Below are 12,479 nucleotides of genomic sequence, written 5' to 3' on the forward strand. Positions count from 1 at the left end.
TTCCATTAGTGTCATTGAATGATAATAATTCATACAAAAAATGGTGCTGTTATTGTTGTTGCATTGACCCACATTATGTAACACCTTTAGCTAGTGTTTTAATGAAATTGACTTTATATGGGCTCAGATAAATTTCACAAGATGCCTAGATAAACTCCATTTCATATATTTAATGTAAACAATGACAAAATAGTAAAAGTGTATGTTCAGTTTGAGTGGATGAAAGTCGCATCGAATGCATGACTATATTTTTGCAAATAAAATAAACGCTGTATGTTGGTTCTGATGGGAAAGATAACACCATGTTCTACAAATGTGTATCGCCGTTTTGTTATTAAATTACGTCAACTTTCATTGGATACGAAAGCAGATGGTAAACAAGTAAACATATCCATTTTCTTTCTCCGTAAATAATTTCAGCTTGAAACGAAAAATTCAGGCTTTTAGTGTTTTTATAAAAGTGAACTTGAAAATAATTAATTCGTTAATTTCACGAATTTAATAAAATTCTGCCTTTATAGAAACGTAATAATCTGATTTTGAAGTTTTTAAGCAACTTATAAAAAAACATCCAAATTGTTTCTAAAAATACGGTTACTGCATCGGATTAAAGTTAAAACTTTTCTCTGCATTACCGAGTTAATTCAGGATTACGTGTTGCCAAACTTTGCACAAATCTATCCGATTTGATTCATCTGACAACAATAATTCCAGCAAGTTTTCTCTAGAAACACGATTAAGTTGACAGATGTGTCTCGGGAGAGGATTCCAGAGCCGCGTATAATTTGTCTTCGGTCTTGTAATAATATGGATACAGCAGGAATTTTTTATGAGATCGTCCGAGCAGCTATGAGAGATTCTCTTCGGTGAACGCTGAGGTTTGCCTTTTCCCCTTTCAGAGGGACGATTCGATTTTACGAGCAAGCACAATAATCGTTTTATATTTTTTATATTATTTATTTAGATAAACAATACAGGGTGTCCGGAAAGTCGCGCACCACCGTGAAACCGTATCATCGAACAATGTCATAGATCACCGAAAAAATGTTGAAAAGGCAAAGTTTGATGCGAAAATTAACGATTTCTGTGCAATAATTTTACGTTCAAATAAATTTGTTACCTAAACAACATTTTGCGCAAAGGCATGGTGCGAAGAAATTCGGAAAAATCTTGTAAGAAATGCCTGAAAACTGATATCAAGATTTTAATCAACAATCTTGATCAGTGTGGCATCGTTTACGTGAAACTATAGTTACATTACTCGTTCTTGAGCCGACCTGACTAACGCCAACAATACAACAGCAACGTTACTATGACTTTGAATACTGGAAATTTAATTTGTGGGGGGTACAGTTCTGCAATGTTGCCATTTTCTTAATTTTCTTTTGGTTCTCCTGCGAAAACAAAGAGCCTGGAATTTTTTTTAACATTTTTTTGGTTTTTTGGGGGACCACCCAATTACCCCAGTGGTGCGCCACTTTCCGGACAGCCTTTTTTGTACCTAAAAGAATCGATAGTTTTAATTATAAGAAACAAACATCAAAATGTTTAATTTATATTTGTCCAATTTGTTGGCTAACGATCTCTAAATGTCACAGCCTGTCTACCAAATAATCGTAAACAATTTTACGTTCCTAATATTAGAATTGAACAGTTAAATATCACTTGAGACTTAAAGTTCAGACAAAATCCATTATTGCATCGACATATCCAATAAAAAAGTTGATGTTTTTGAATGAACATTTTTCTTTTTACTGAGTACCTGAGTTTCAAAGCATCCATATCTATAACTGACAGGAGCGCCATTCCGGTGCAGTGTTTAGTAAAACTAAAAAGAGATCCATAAAGAAGATAAATGTGTTCTTTATAAATCTCTCTACCTGAAGCTTTCATCTATTTTTGTTCTCCGCCACATTCTTGTGTTTATTTTTTATTTGTAGCTAAGTGTACTGATATTTTTCTCTTTTTACAAGTTAATTTAAAATAATATGAAAGAAGAATTATAAGATAAGCCGAACAACTAATTTTTTGAGTGGGAAACAAAAGGTGAAATTCTCTCTTATACGAACAAAACCAAAAAGAGCAGGCGAAAGAGCACTTGAATTATTGCGGTCTTTTGTACAAAGCAAGCACCTGACACTTAAAATTAAACTAGCTGCATTTGTTATTATTGCTCCTGGAGCGATTGGAAGCTTTCGGTTAAAAGCGGTACGCCTAGCTTAAGTCTGGTAATGAGTTTAAAGCGTCGGCTTTTTAAGTCGTCGAAGCCGAGGGTGTCGGTGTTGCATCTAATTCAGTTTGTGTCGTTCCCGTCTTAATAAATGAGAGCAATTTGTAGGTATAATGCAAAGTCCGGAACATCTGCGGCTCCGGTGTCGAACGTAAAAGTTGTCCGTGTCCCGCGGATTCTGGCATTGTAATGAGATCCGCAGCCGCGGGTTGCGCGCGCGCCCCCTAGTGGCTCGGCCTTCGCTGCCACACAGGAACCAGAACCAGATCACTTGAAGTCGTTCACTTGGTTGTTGCGGTTCAACGTGAGGCGTTTTCGTTCGCAGTGTGCATCTCACGTGGCAAGCCCTCGACATCCAGAGAATCCGTGACAGTGCCATGGGATACCCTCAGGATTGTGTCTTGGTGAAGGACCGGGCTTTGTGAATATTTGTTGAGTGAGTGACTGATACTACCTTCTGCGGATACTTGGTGCATGAGCTTCTTCAGCGGTTGACGCGACTGCCTTCTTCGCCGGTAAGTCCACAGGTGTTCCGTCCATGTGCTCCTGCTCCCAATCCTGCTGCTTCCCGACGATCGATGTTGCCGGTGCCTCCGCACGCAGTTTTCCTGACCCGCAGCCGCCTGCTCCGGTCATAAAACGAATCCTTTTACTTTCGAATGATCGTGACTTTGATGCGATTTGATATGGTGGTGTGCGTTTGCCTTGGGTTATTAACCCAACACACGGACATTCTTCACATTGCTTGTGGTCTCGGATGCAGGAGGTACAAGTTTTGTTGGTGGAGACGGCGGCTAGCGGCATTCAGACACAATAGTCACGGGGTTTACCCAAGGCTGATCCTTTCTTGATACTCGTAAATTAATTAAAAAATAATATAATTATTTTCGGTATGTCATTTGGAGTTGCTAACGTGCCATTACCAAGCTACTAGAGCAAGAAACTAGTTCTTGTGCCTGGAAAGATTTGACATTGTTGTTGATTTGTACAAAAATCGATAAAAGGCATTTTATATTCTAATTTATACCTTAACACATTGAAGTTCAATGTTTTTGAAGGACTCTTGATTGATTCTTTAAACAACAAACCTTTTATGGTTACGCATACAAACTTTACTAAACTTGAGGAATATGTTCTATCTCGCCTTCAACGACATAAATGCAAAATTTGAAGGTTGTAATTTAATCACTTTGTTAAAAATATAGCACAGGGTTGCATTATTAAAATTAGGTTTATTAATGATTAATCAAAGCACCAAAGCTTTGCAATTTGAACTGAAAAAGATCGTGCTGTGACAACTTTAGAAATGAAAAATATAAATATTTTCATGATTTCGGTTGAAATTCTTAAAACAGTCATCGCCGTTATTAAAAACAAAAATCGTAAAGTTTAATTAATATAAACTTTAATTCATCACAGTCTATGTGAGCAAACTCAAATGTCATGAAACAATCGTTCTTTCAATGCAGCATATTTTGCGGAACTTTTATTGCAGCTTGCCTAAAGCTAAAAATTGATTTTAGTGGGAACTTCTCAAAGGGGCTTTAGTTATTTATAATAAAAAAAACTCTTTGAAATTTAAAACTTGTTGGTAGCTTTGCATATCACAACGCTTTCTTGACAGTTTGAGGTCAAAAAATAATAGCTATGCAAAGGTGGCATTGTTGACAGAACTGTCACGATTCTTATGACACTTTTTGTGGTTTTTGGTGTAAAATTTAGAGCTTTTCTTAGTTTTAATACATGACATTTATTTTTGGCAGGTTATTACATAATAATTCCGTGCCGGTAATGTAATAATAAACGTTTCAAATCTATTGTCTATGGACTCGTGTCAAAAAAGCTTCAAAATTAAGTAGCAAAAGCGAAACGATGCTCCTCGCTCTTCAACTCCGTCATGCACCTGTTTCAATCCATTGAAGGTCATCTTTCGTCTGTTTTTGTATTGTATTTATTTCTGGGTATCCAACGTCAATTGGTGGCCTCCAACTGGTCAAAGTACGTGAAACCAAAAACTAAAAATTCTAACCCTGCAAAACTCAGCAATGAAAATAAAAAAACAAACGTGTTCGTCTCCAGATGGTGAGCTCAGTCTGTATCTTATCCACGTGATTCAATTCGACGTTTTATGCCAAAACATAAAACATCCCTTGGTTTATTTCGTACTCCTGTACAAAGAATTTCGTAAATACTCTCATTTTTCTTTATTTTAATTGAGCTAGCAACTGGCGCGTTTCGCAAAGATATATCGGCGTCATCATTCAAGCAATTTGTAAGCAGTTCTCTGGAAAATAAACAAAGCAGGAACCTGCTCTTGCTATCGATTTTTTGCAGTTGAATGGTATGGGGTGAGTCAGCTATTCGTTACTAAACGGAATTTTCGTTGTATTTGAACAAGCACTGCCAAATCGAAGGCGTGAAAAAAACGATTTGGATAAAATACGAGATGGGAAAATTAAAGGTGTCTTAAATTAAGCTGTGCTTTGTGATGTGACGGCTTTTGTTATTTTGTTGTGACATGCCATTATTTTGGGAATTCGGAATCAGTATAAATTGCTCGACAGTTGGTTGTTGTACGTTCACTCCTTTCACCACAAGTGGAGGAGTTTCGGTATTTTCACGAAGAGCTTTGAGCCAAAAATAAAAGTCAAAATCGGGCAATATCATTTTTCCTGTTATGTAGCAGGATTTTTAAAAAGTCAGGATGTTTACTGAACTACCAATTAATTAATGGTGGTGGTGTGTGTGTGCAAACAGTTCATTTTCGCTGATATATTAACAATTATTGGACCATTATGTCTACCTTATGTTTATCTGTTTTAGTTTGTGGCAACAGTGCCTAGTTTACACCATAAAATCTGATGTTACACCTCCATACAAACATGCATGTTGACTAAGCGCCGCTTGCGTTAGAAAATTTTATGTGAAATATTATTGCTGACGCATTATGTATGTACTTACTCCATAATATATGATAGACTGTAAAATTTAGAATCGGTTCATTGAACCATTTGTTAAATATGTACAGTGTCTTTATCGTGGTACAAAAGAGAGATTTTGCGGTTTTTGACTCTCGCCTGTAAAACATTTTCACGCTCTTATTACTTGTTTGACTTTCCATTTTTCAAGTAAAAAGTCGATGGTTATCAAAGCCGCCACAATGACTATTATTATTTCCTAGGTAAAAAGCGGAATACGCTCGAAAATTGAATTTTTAGTCGACCTGAATCGATCATTTTAGAAAATTCCGGATATTTGTCCCATGCTGAACATCGGTGCCGTGCGAAAAATACCAAAAATCACCCACAAAATTACCTAACACGCATTAATCCATTTGACGTTGAGTAATTTTGTTTAATAACAGTGAACCGGTCGTACATACCGAAAAGCGAACCATTTCTAAAATTAAAACTCATTTTGAAACGCGTCCTCTGCTTCCTCACGTTCTAAATTATGGAACACCTATTCATGTGCAATTTAACATGGAGTTCTCTCATCACTTCCTTAAAAATAACTGTCAACGAAGCTCGCGCATCTCCATCTGAATTTTTCATGTGCTCTGCTGAAAAAAGCGAGAACCCATTCTTTTTTCATTCATTCGGCATCATCGACGACGGTAGGAAAGAACATCTGAGACTCAAATTCATGCAATCTGAGTGTAGGAAATGTAATCGTGTAGGGACGAAGGCGTTTCATTGATGATGGAAACTTGAATGAAGATCGTCGAACCGGCTGAAGTGGGCATTTTCAAACAATCGTGAATGAAATATTTCAGGATATTTAAGTGCAAAAATGACATGAGCAGGCTTTAAATGTGCTCGTAAGCTTTCAACTTTAGCGAAACGTCAGGTACAAGCTCATTTGGAGCGAACACGACAATTACACTGGTCAGCAGTGATTTTGTGGTATAGCGGTTTTTGGGTACACTTCACTCTGTGACAATGAAAGTGCACCAATGGCTAATTTGATTAAATTTGATCATGAGAACTTATTGGAAATTTCAAAAAGATTATATTCTGTTGAGCGTAGTAGATATTGATTTTAATGTTACAAAACTAACCATAATTGATTTCATTCGCTATTTGTTCCTCTTCTTCAAAGTTGATTGATTGATTTTAAATTAAATTGTCGTAAATTCACTCTAACAAGCACCAATTTCAGTCTTTACCTTCAATTAGAAGTTGTTTACATTGCGTAATCTGATCATTCTAGTACTCCTTAGAACTTCGGTTTTCGAACAGTTATATTTCGTTTTGATGTCACAAATAGCTGTGAATAACATTTGTTTCCTCTGGTTAATAATAAAATATCAACCTATATACTAAACATGATTGATTAAAGTTGACTGTAAAACCACGTAGGGAATTGTTATTGATACTAGAATGAACATTGAATTATTAAAATGACCGTCATTTAGAAAATCGTTTATCATTGATTTAGTTGTTAATATTTTTAAATGTTAGTTCTGACGTAAACAACGATACAAACCGTCAAATTTTTGCAAGTCGTGTATTGTTATCGAAAGACAAAAATTTAAAAAAAAATTCATTTTTAAAGCGAAGCAAAACTTTCAGAGATCCTACAGTAAAATTCGTAATTTTGGTAATGTTAGTGCTACAACTATGAAATTTCGGGTAATTACTACTTTTGAGTGGTGTAATAACTCTCCTAAATTGCCAAATTGTGGAGCTAAAGACACCAATTATAGAAATTTTTATTTCAACGGCGATTCAAAATTGTACATCTTCTTTTTCACGGGTAATAGTGCGCTTGCCAATATTCCCGTTTGCTCGCCCAAACATAGATTGCCATCTAAGTAATTAGCTAAATCCAAAATTAAACCAACTGAACTTTACTTATGAGCTTTAACCCCTTTCTAACCGCTCAGTACACATAAACGTGACATTATACGCTTGAGACTTTCAAGACAAAAACCTAATTCGGGGAAGAGGGCTGTTGAGAGCCCGAGCTTCAAATTAGGCATCCTTGAAATAAAATTGGAATCTAAAGGAAGCTTCATAGTTTCCACATACTTTAGACAGCCGTCGAAGACGTTACCAAATTTACGAGGGATTCTTGTAATAACACCAGCTTGAAGCAAGTTTTAACCCACAACTTCTCAACTTCCCGAACGGATTATTCGGACATTAGTGAACTGGCCGGTAAAATACGGGCAAAATCTCTAGCTTCATTTACACTTCGGCGGCAAGACGGTGTTCAACTTTGTATGGAGAGTAAAATAATTAAAGCGACCAGAGGGAGTTTTTATTCCACCGTCATTAAAAGCGTTAATGACTCCCGGAACCGACGAGAACTCGAAGACGAAATGCTTAAATATTATTTAATAATTTACATCGAATTTCCATTAGGACTAATATCTCTTGGCTTCTGGATACTTTCAAACCATTCATTAATTTTTCAACGCTTGGAACTCATGGTAATAATGAAAGTTTAAAGATTCTTGAAAACGCGTTCAAATCCGAATGAAAAAGTCATAAAAAATGTATCCAGGTTTTATCGATTCCAGTGAACCTCCAAAATTTCTCACAGGCGACGCGCGACGTGTCCGGAAATTTTCGCATTTCCTCGAATTTAATTAAACAGTTTTCTCGTTTCCTTTACACGGCTGATAATACAATTAATTCGTTGTCGCTAATGAAAAAATGTTCTAAAAAGGGAGCTTTTACAAACCGATATTATTTATAATACTCGCACCACTTTCCTGATTGAAAATAGCGCGCTTAAAATACCGGAACTGTTTTTCGACGTGTGTTGGTCTTTTTATCGGTAAATACATTTTAACCTCAGACACGACTGGCGAGAGATTGTATGGATTTAAAGCAATTAGAGACCACATGTTTTCAAAGTGACTATTTTGAAACAGTTAACGACGCAGTTACAATTACTACCGCCTTGGTGAATTTTCAGACAATTCTGTTGATATTTCACCACATGGAAGCTGGTGATAATGAAGTAAACTGTTTCCAGCTAAAAATAAAAAAAATGAATTGCAGAATCTCAGATGATTATCAGTTTCTTGCAATTCTAGTTTCAAGTTTTATTTCACTTTACCCTGGAATTCGTTTGATCATGTACTCGAAAATACCACCGCAGGCCTTCAATTTTACATCAAAATTCGCCGATTTATTAAAGTTATTACATTAGAGGATTGACCTGAATTTTATTTTTATTATACACTGCGCCGCAAAATTTGAAAATTTAATTTTTGTTAATTTTTTTTTTCTCAAACTGGTTTTCAATACATGCTTATTAAAGCAATTTTTACAAATTAATTTTTCCAAAAATTAACACTTGCAAAAAAAATTCAAAAAACAGCAGGGGGAATTGCTGTGATTTTTACCTCGAGTTTTACAGTTGACCTTGACAGAGTGTTTTACCTCCTCGAATACTGATAAGATAACAGTCAGAATTCTTCCTGGCATACCGCTAATTAAATTTCTGATTTCTTCAATTTAAAGAAACTCTTTTTTTTGTTAACCAACTTGTTTGTTAAATAGCTATTTTCGGATTGTTCTATAAATGCTCTATCAAATTAAAATCCTGTTGGTGTAAATTGTCAATATTTTTTTAAACAATTTTTACAATTAACATGTCGATTTTGCATTAATTTTGCGGGGCAGTGTATTATTACTTATTACATCTAAATTCATAATCGTAACAGAGGGTTCAGATTTATTCCATCTGTTTTTTTGTCTGTGGTGCGAATTTCTTTCTTAAACACAGCTCGATATGTACGATAATAATAATAAGCAAAATAGCTTTACGAACAAAACAGTAAATAGCAATTACACCGCTTTTGTTTAACGTTATAATTAATTTTTATGGTCGTACCTTTGAATGATCGCAATTTGAATGTAAATTTAAAATATGGTTTTGTAGCTGGAAGTTAACAACTTTGCTCTTTACTGGAGTGAATGTGTTAATATTAGGAATTTTCTTGGAACAACTGCATACAATAAACCATAATACGTATCAGTTAAGAATTTATTTAATACCTATAATTTCATAACCGTTGTAAAATGTGAAATTATTGTAATAAAAATATTGACAGACTTTTCTGAGTCGATACAATTCATGGAAGTTAATTAGTTCAATTTGACTGAGTGAATGTGTCAAAATTATCCCAAACCTAACGAAACGTCCAATTTGCAAACTTATGTGTGTATTTATTTCATGCTGCATTTACCAAACAGCGATCTGGCAAATTCGCAGAGATTCTGTCAATGAATTATTTAATCCGAGACAAATACTAGTATCCCAAGTTCAACTTCAGCTGATAAAGTTCCCATGTGTCTTGTTAGTTGGACTCTTTTAATAGACTGTTCAGATAGAATATTCATTCTAGCTATAAAATGAGTACATTTCAGAGTTAATATCCATTATGAGCTTTGTCCCCAGGATTAAAATGTATCAAAAAGGATAGTGATGGATCAAGATAAGTGCGAACTTTTTTCTTTCCTTTTGCGGTTTAAAAATTCCGGTTTTGATCCCGACCTCAAAAAGGGATCAAAGCAACGACGAAAGTGGAAATTACAATTAATTAGATAAGACAGACAATAATTACTTTAAACTTGACAGTTTTGTCAATTCATGTGGGAAAGTAATTACAGCTCTAACGAAATTTTTAATCTGAAAACTCATCGAGCGTGGTATCTCAGCATCTCGTCCACTTTGAATTATGACATATAGCTGCAGAATTTTTTCCTGTCTATTTTGGTTTCAGGCTGCACTCGTTACTACATATTTCCGCAACATTTGCGTTAATCTTTTCGGTGGTCGGTCAGGCAATCACGGCATCTTTTCACATTCAAGCCAGCTGCCATTAGCGCGTTTATCACGCGTTTTGATCGAAATAGTACGTCACGGTTTAGGAATATAAAAAATCCGCGAACCTGCCCCAACAAAGCCGGTGCTTGTGAGTGAAGAACTAGAGGGAGCTATTTTAAAAGAGTTTGGAATGTTGCGGTTCATTGCGTTAGAACGATAGATGGACCATTACTATAATTAGGCACTCTGACTTGTGCAATTTACTTGAGTTGCCACAGAAACACAGAGATTAAGTCCTCCGTGACTTTCAATTAAGTCGGTAGAAAAAAGTCGGATTTATGCGGAGGTCGACCAAAACTCCTATATCTACTTCAATTCATTCCAAACTTCCTCTAATCACGTTTTTTGTTCCGTAATTTCTTTATGTTCGTAATCCATTACATCCGAACTCCTTTTCGGGTAACCTAATCTCTTGAACAAGGAAGTACTACAAAATAGACGCGCGATTTAATTTATCTTTAAACACGAGTACATTAACCGATTTTAGAGCTAATTAGCGTGGCCTCATCTATTTAAATTTAGTTTGAAAATTTTCGATAATTACCACGACAATCCCGATAAATTCGGTCTCGGCGTCCTAAATTGAGACTGTCACTCTCGGCAACGCCAAAAAATCGGTCGAAGCAACTAATTAAAATATTTCTCGGGCCGCTGAATTTTAAAATTAACTTGTGTCGGTCATACGTAGACATGTTCTAAAATCACCTTTCGGGACCCAGACAACCTCCAACCTCGCATTTGTCAACAATAAATCTCGAGGAGATTTATAGCAATGCGTAGTAGGGACCTATTAATGCTAATTCAATTAAAATCCGATGGATCCCACGCCGATGGAGAGTAAAAGATTCGAAGGAAAGTGGCCGTTGTTTTATAACGAATTTGATTACGGGTGAATGCTCTGTGTACAGAACTAACAAGACAATGGACAATTTCACACTTTAATTATCAGCATTTTATTAAAGACGACAAAGAAAACAATTTAAATGAAATTTTCATCGTAATTTACGGAAAACAATTCGATGCGCACTTGTCAACAATCTTTACCCTCTGTAATTATTACGTATGGTTTCTGTAGTTTTGCAGCAACCCAAAAATAGCCAGATAGACGTAAAACGAATCAATTTTCCTCACCTGACGTCCAAATTGACGGTTCGGTGCCGAAAAACACTGTTGCGGTTTAATTAGAGCTCGCAATCTTTTACGTCCGTCTTAATATATGTCAACATTGTTGTAATTGTTAACGTTCACGAATTTTTGACACTCACGAGAGGTTTGGAACTCTTAATTAATAACGGATGTCGAAGCGAACGTACGTTCAAGTAAAAACCATGAAGCAAATATCAAAGGAATTTTTAATGAATGCAGATGAAATTCTGCTGATAGTCTCGGATGAAAATGGATAAAAGAATCCAGACGGTAGTTGAGGTGGGTACCAAGCATTAATTAATGATGGATAACATTGAAAAACACGTTTTCTATTTATGGGGGTTTTTTATATAAATAATAAAGAATGAAACTCCACAAAATGCGTGGCAGGTATTTATTTATTTATGTGTCGGGATTTCATATACGTGTACAGTCGATTTGTGTCAGTCCTTTTTGACACAAAGATTGTGACAAAAGAAAATTCTGTTTTCGTTGCGAATTGGACAAATTCAATAAATTAATTGTGTCTCCAATTTAATTTGCTCTTTTGGTATCTCCACATGCAAAAAAAGAACAACCAGTGTTTTGGCATCCGAAACTAACTGTTTTGTTCTAATTTATGTGTCTGTTTCGGTCGCAAACCAAACGGTGCCCCAACCTAATTTCTGATCGTTTTAGCTTTGATAATTAGCTCGACCATCAAGAATTATCTCATCTGAAAATGAAAATTTTACCAGTTGAATAACCGTTTGATTGTGTAATAGAACCGTGGCACAACACGTTATTGATTGAAAAGAATTTAGTCACGGCTTTGTTTTTGACGAGTCAAATTTACTACATCAAAGACTTTAATTCAAAATTACAGCTGTTTCGCGGATCAAAACCATACTCATGTTAATAAGAGAATAATCAATAATGGAATAATATAAAGAGGCAACTACACCTATAAATTTAAGTAATTAGGAAATTGCTCGACTCCAACCAAAACTAAATACAGGAACTACGCAAAACTATCGCGTCTGGAATTTATTAGATGGGACATACATTTGCAGCCGACATGCGAATAATTTGTTTTAATTAAATTCAAGACGACATTCTTGGCAAATGTTGGATCAATAGAACGGAGATTGCATTCAAAATCGTAATCAAAGATCTTATTTTTCAAGTAGTTACGAAGAAAACAACTGTTTGCGAATTGGCCAGAGACGTATCTCATCATCATCTTCGTGACCCGAAGCATCCTTAATCGTTCGCA

General features: G+C 35.5%; 1 protein-coding gene across 1 annotated transcript in view; it reads left to right on the top strand.

The window, feature by feature from the left end:
- The first annotated feature begins 2,414 nt into the window (after positions 1–2,414).
- The window catches only part of msi (RNA-binding protein musashi), a 49,898-nt gene continuing 39,833 nt past the window's right edge, over positions 2,415–12,479 (top strand). The window contains exon 1 of the mRNA XM_088040018.1: positions 2,415–2,745. The gene's annotated coding sequence lies outside the window, so the exon portion shown is untranslated. The remainder of the gene's footprint in view (positions 2,746–12,479) is intronic.

Source organism: Gnatocerus cornutus, chromosome 6, assembly GCF_029298725.1.
Source record: "Gnatocerus cornutus isolate USDA-ARS CGAHR chromosome 6, icGnaCorn1.1, whole genome shotgun sequence".
Taxonomy (NCBI): Eukaryota; Metazoa; Arthropoda; class Insecta; order Coleoptera; family Tenebrionidae; genus Gnatocerus; species Gnatocerus cornutus.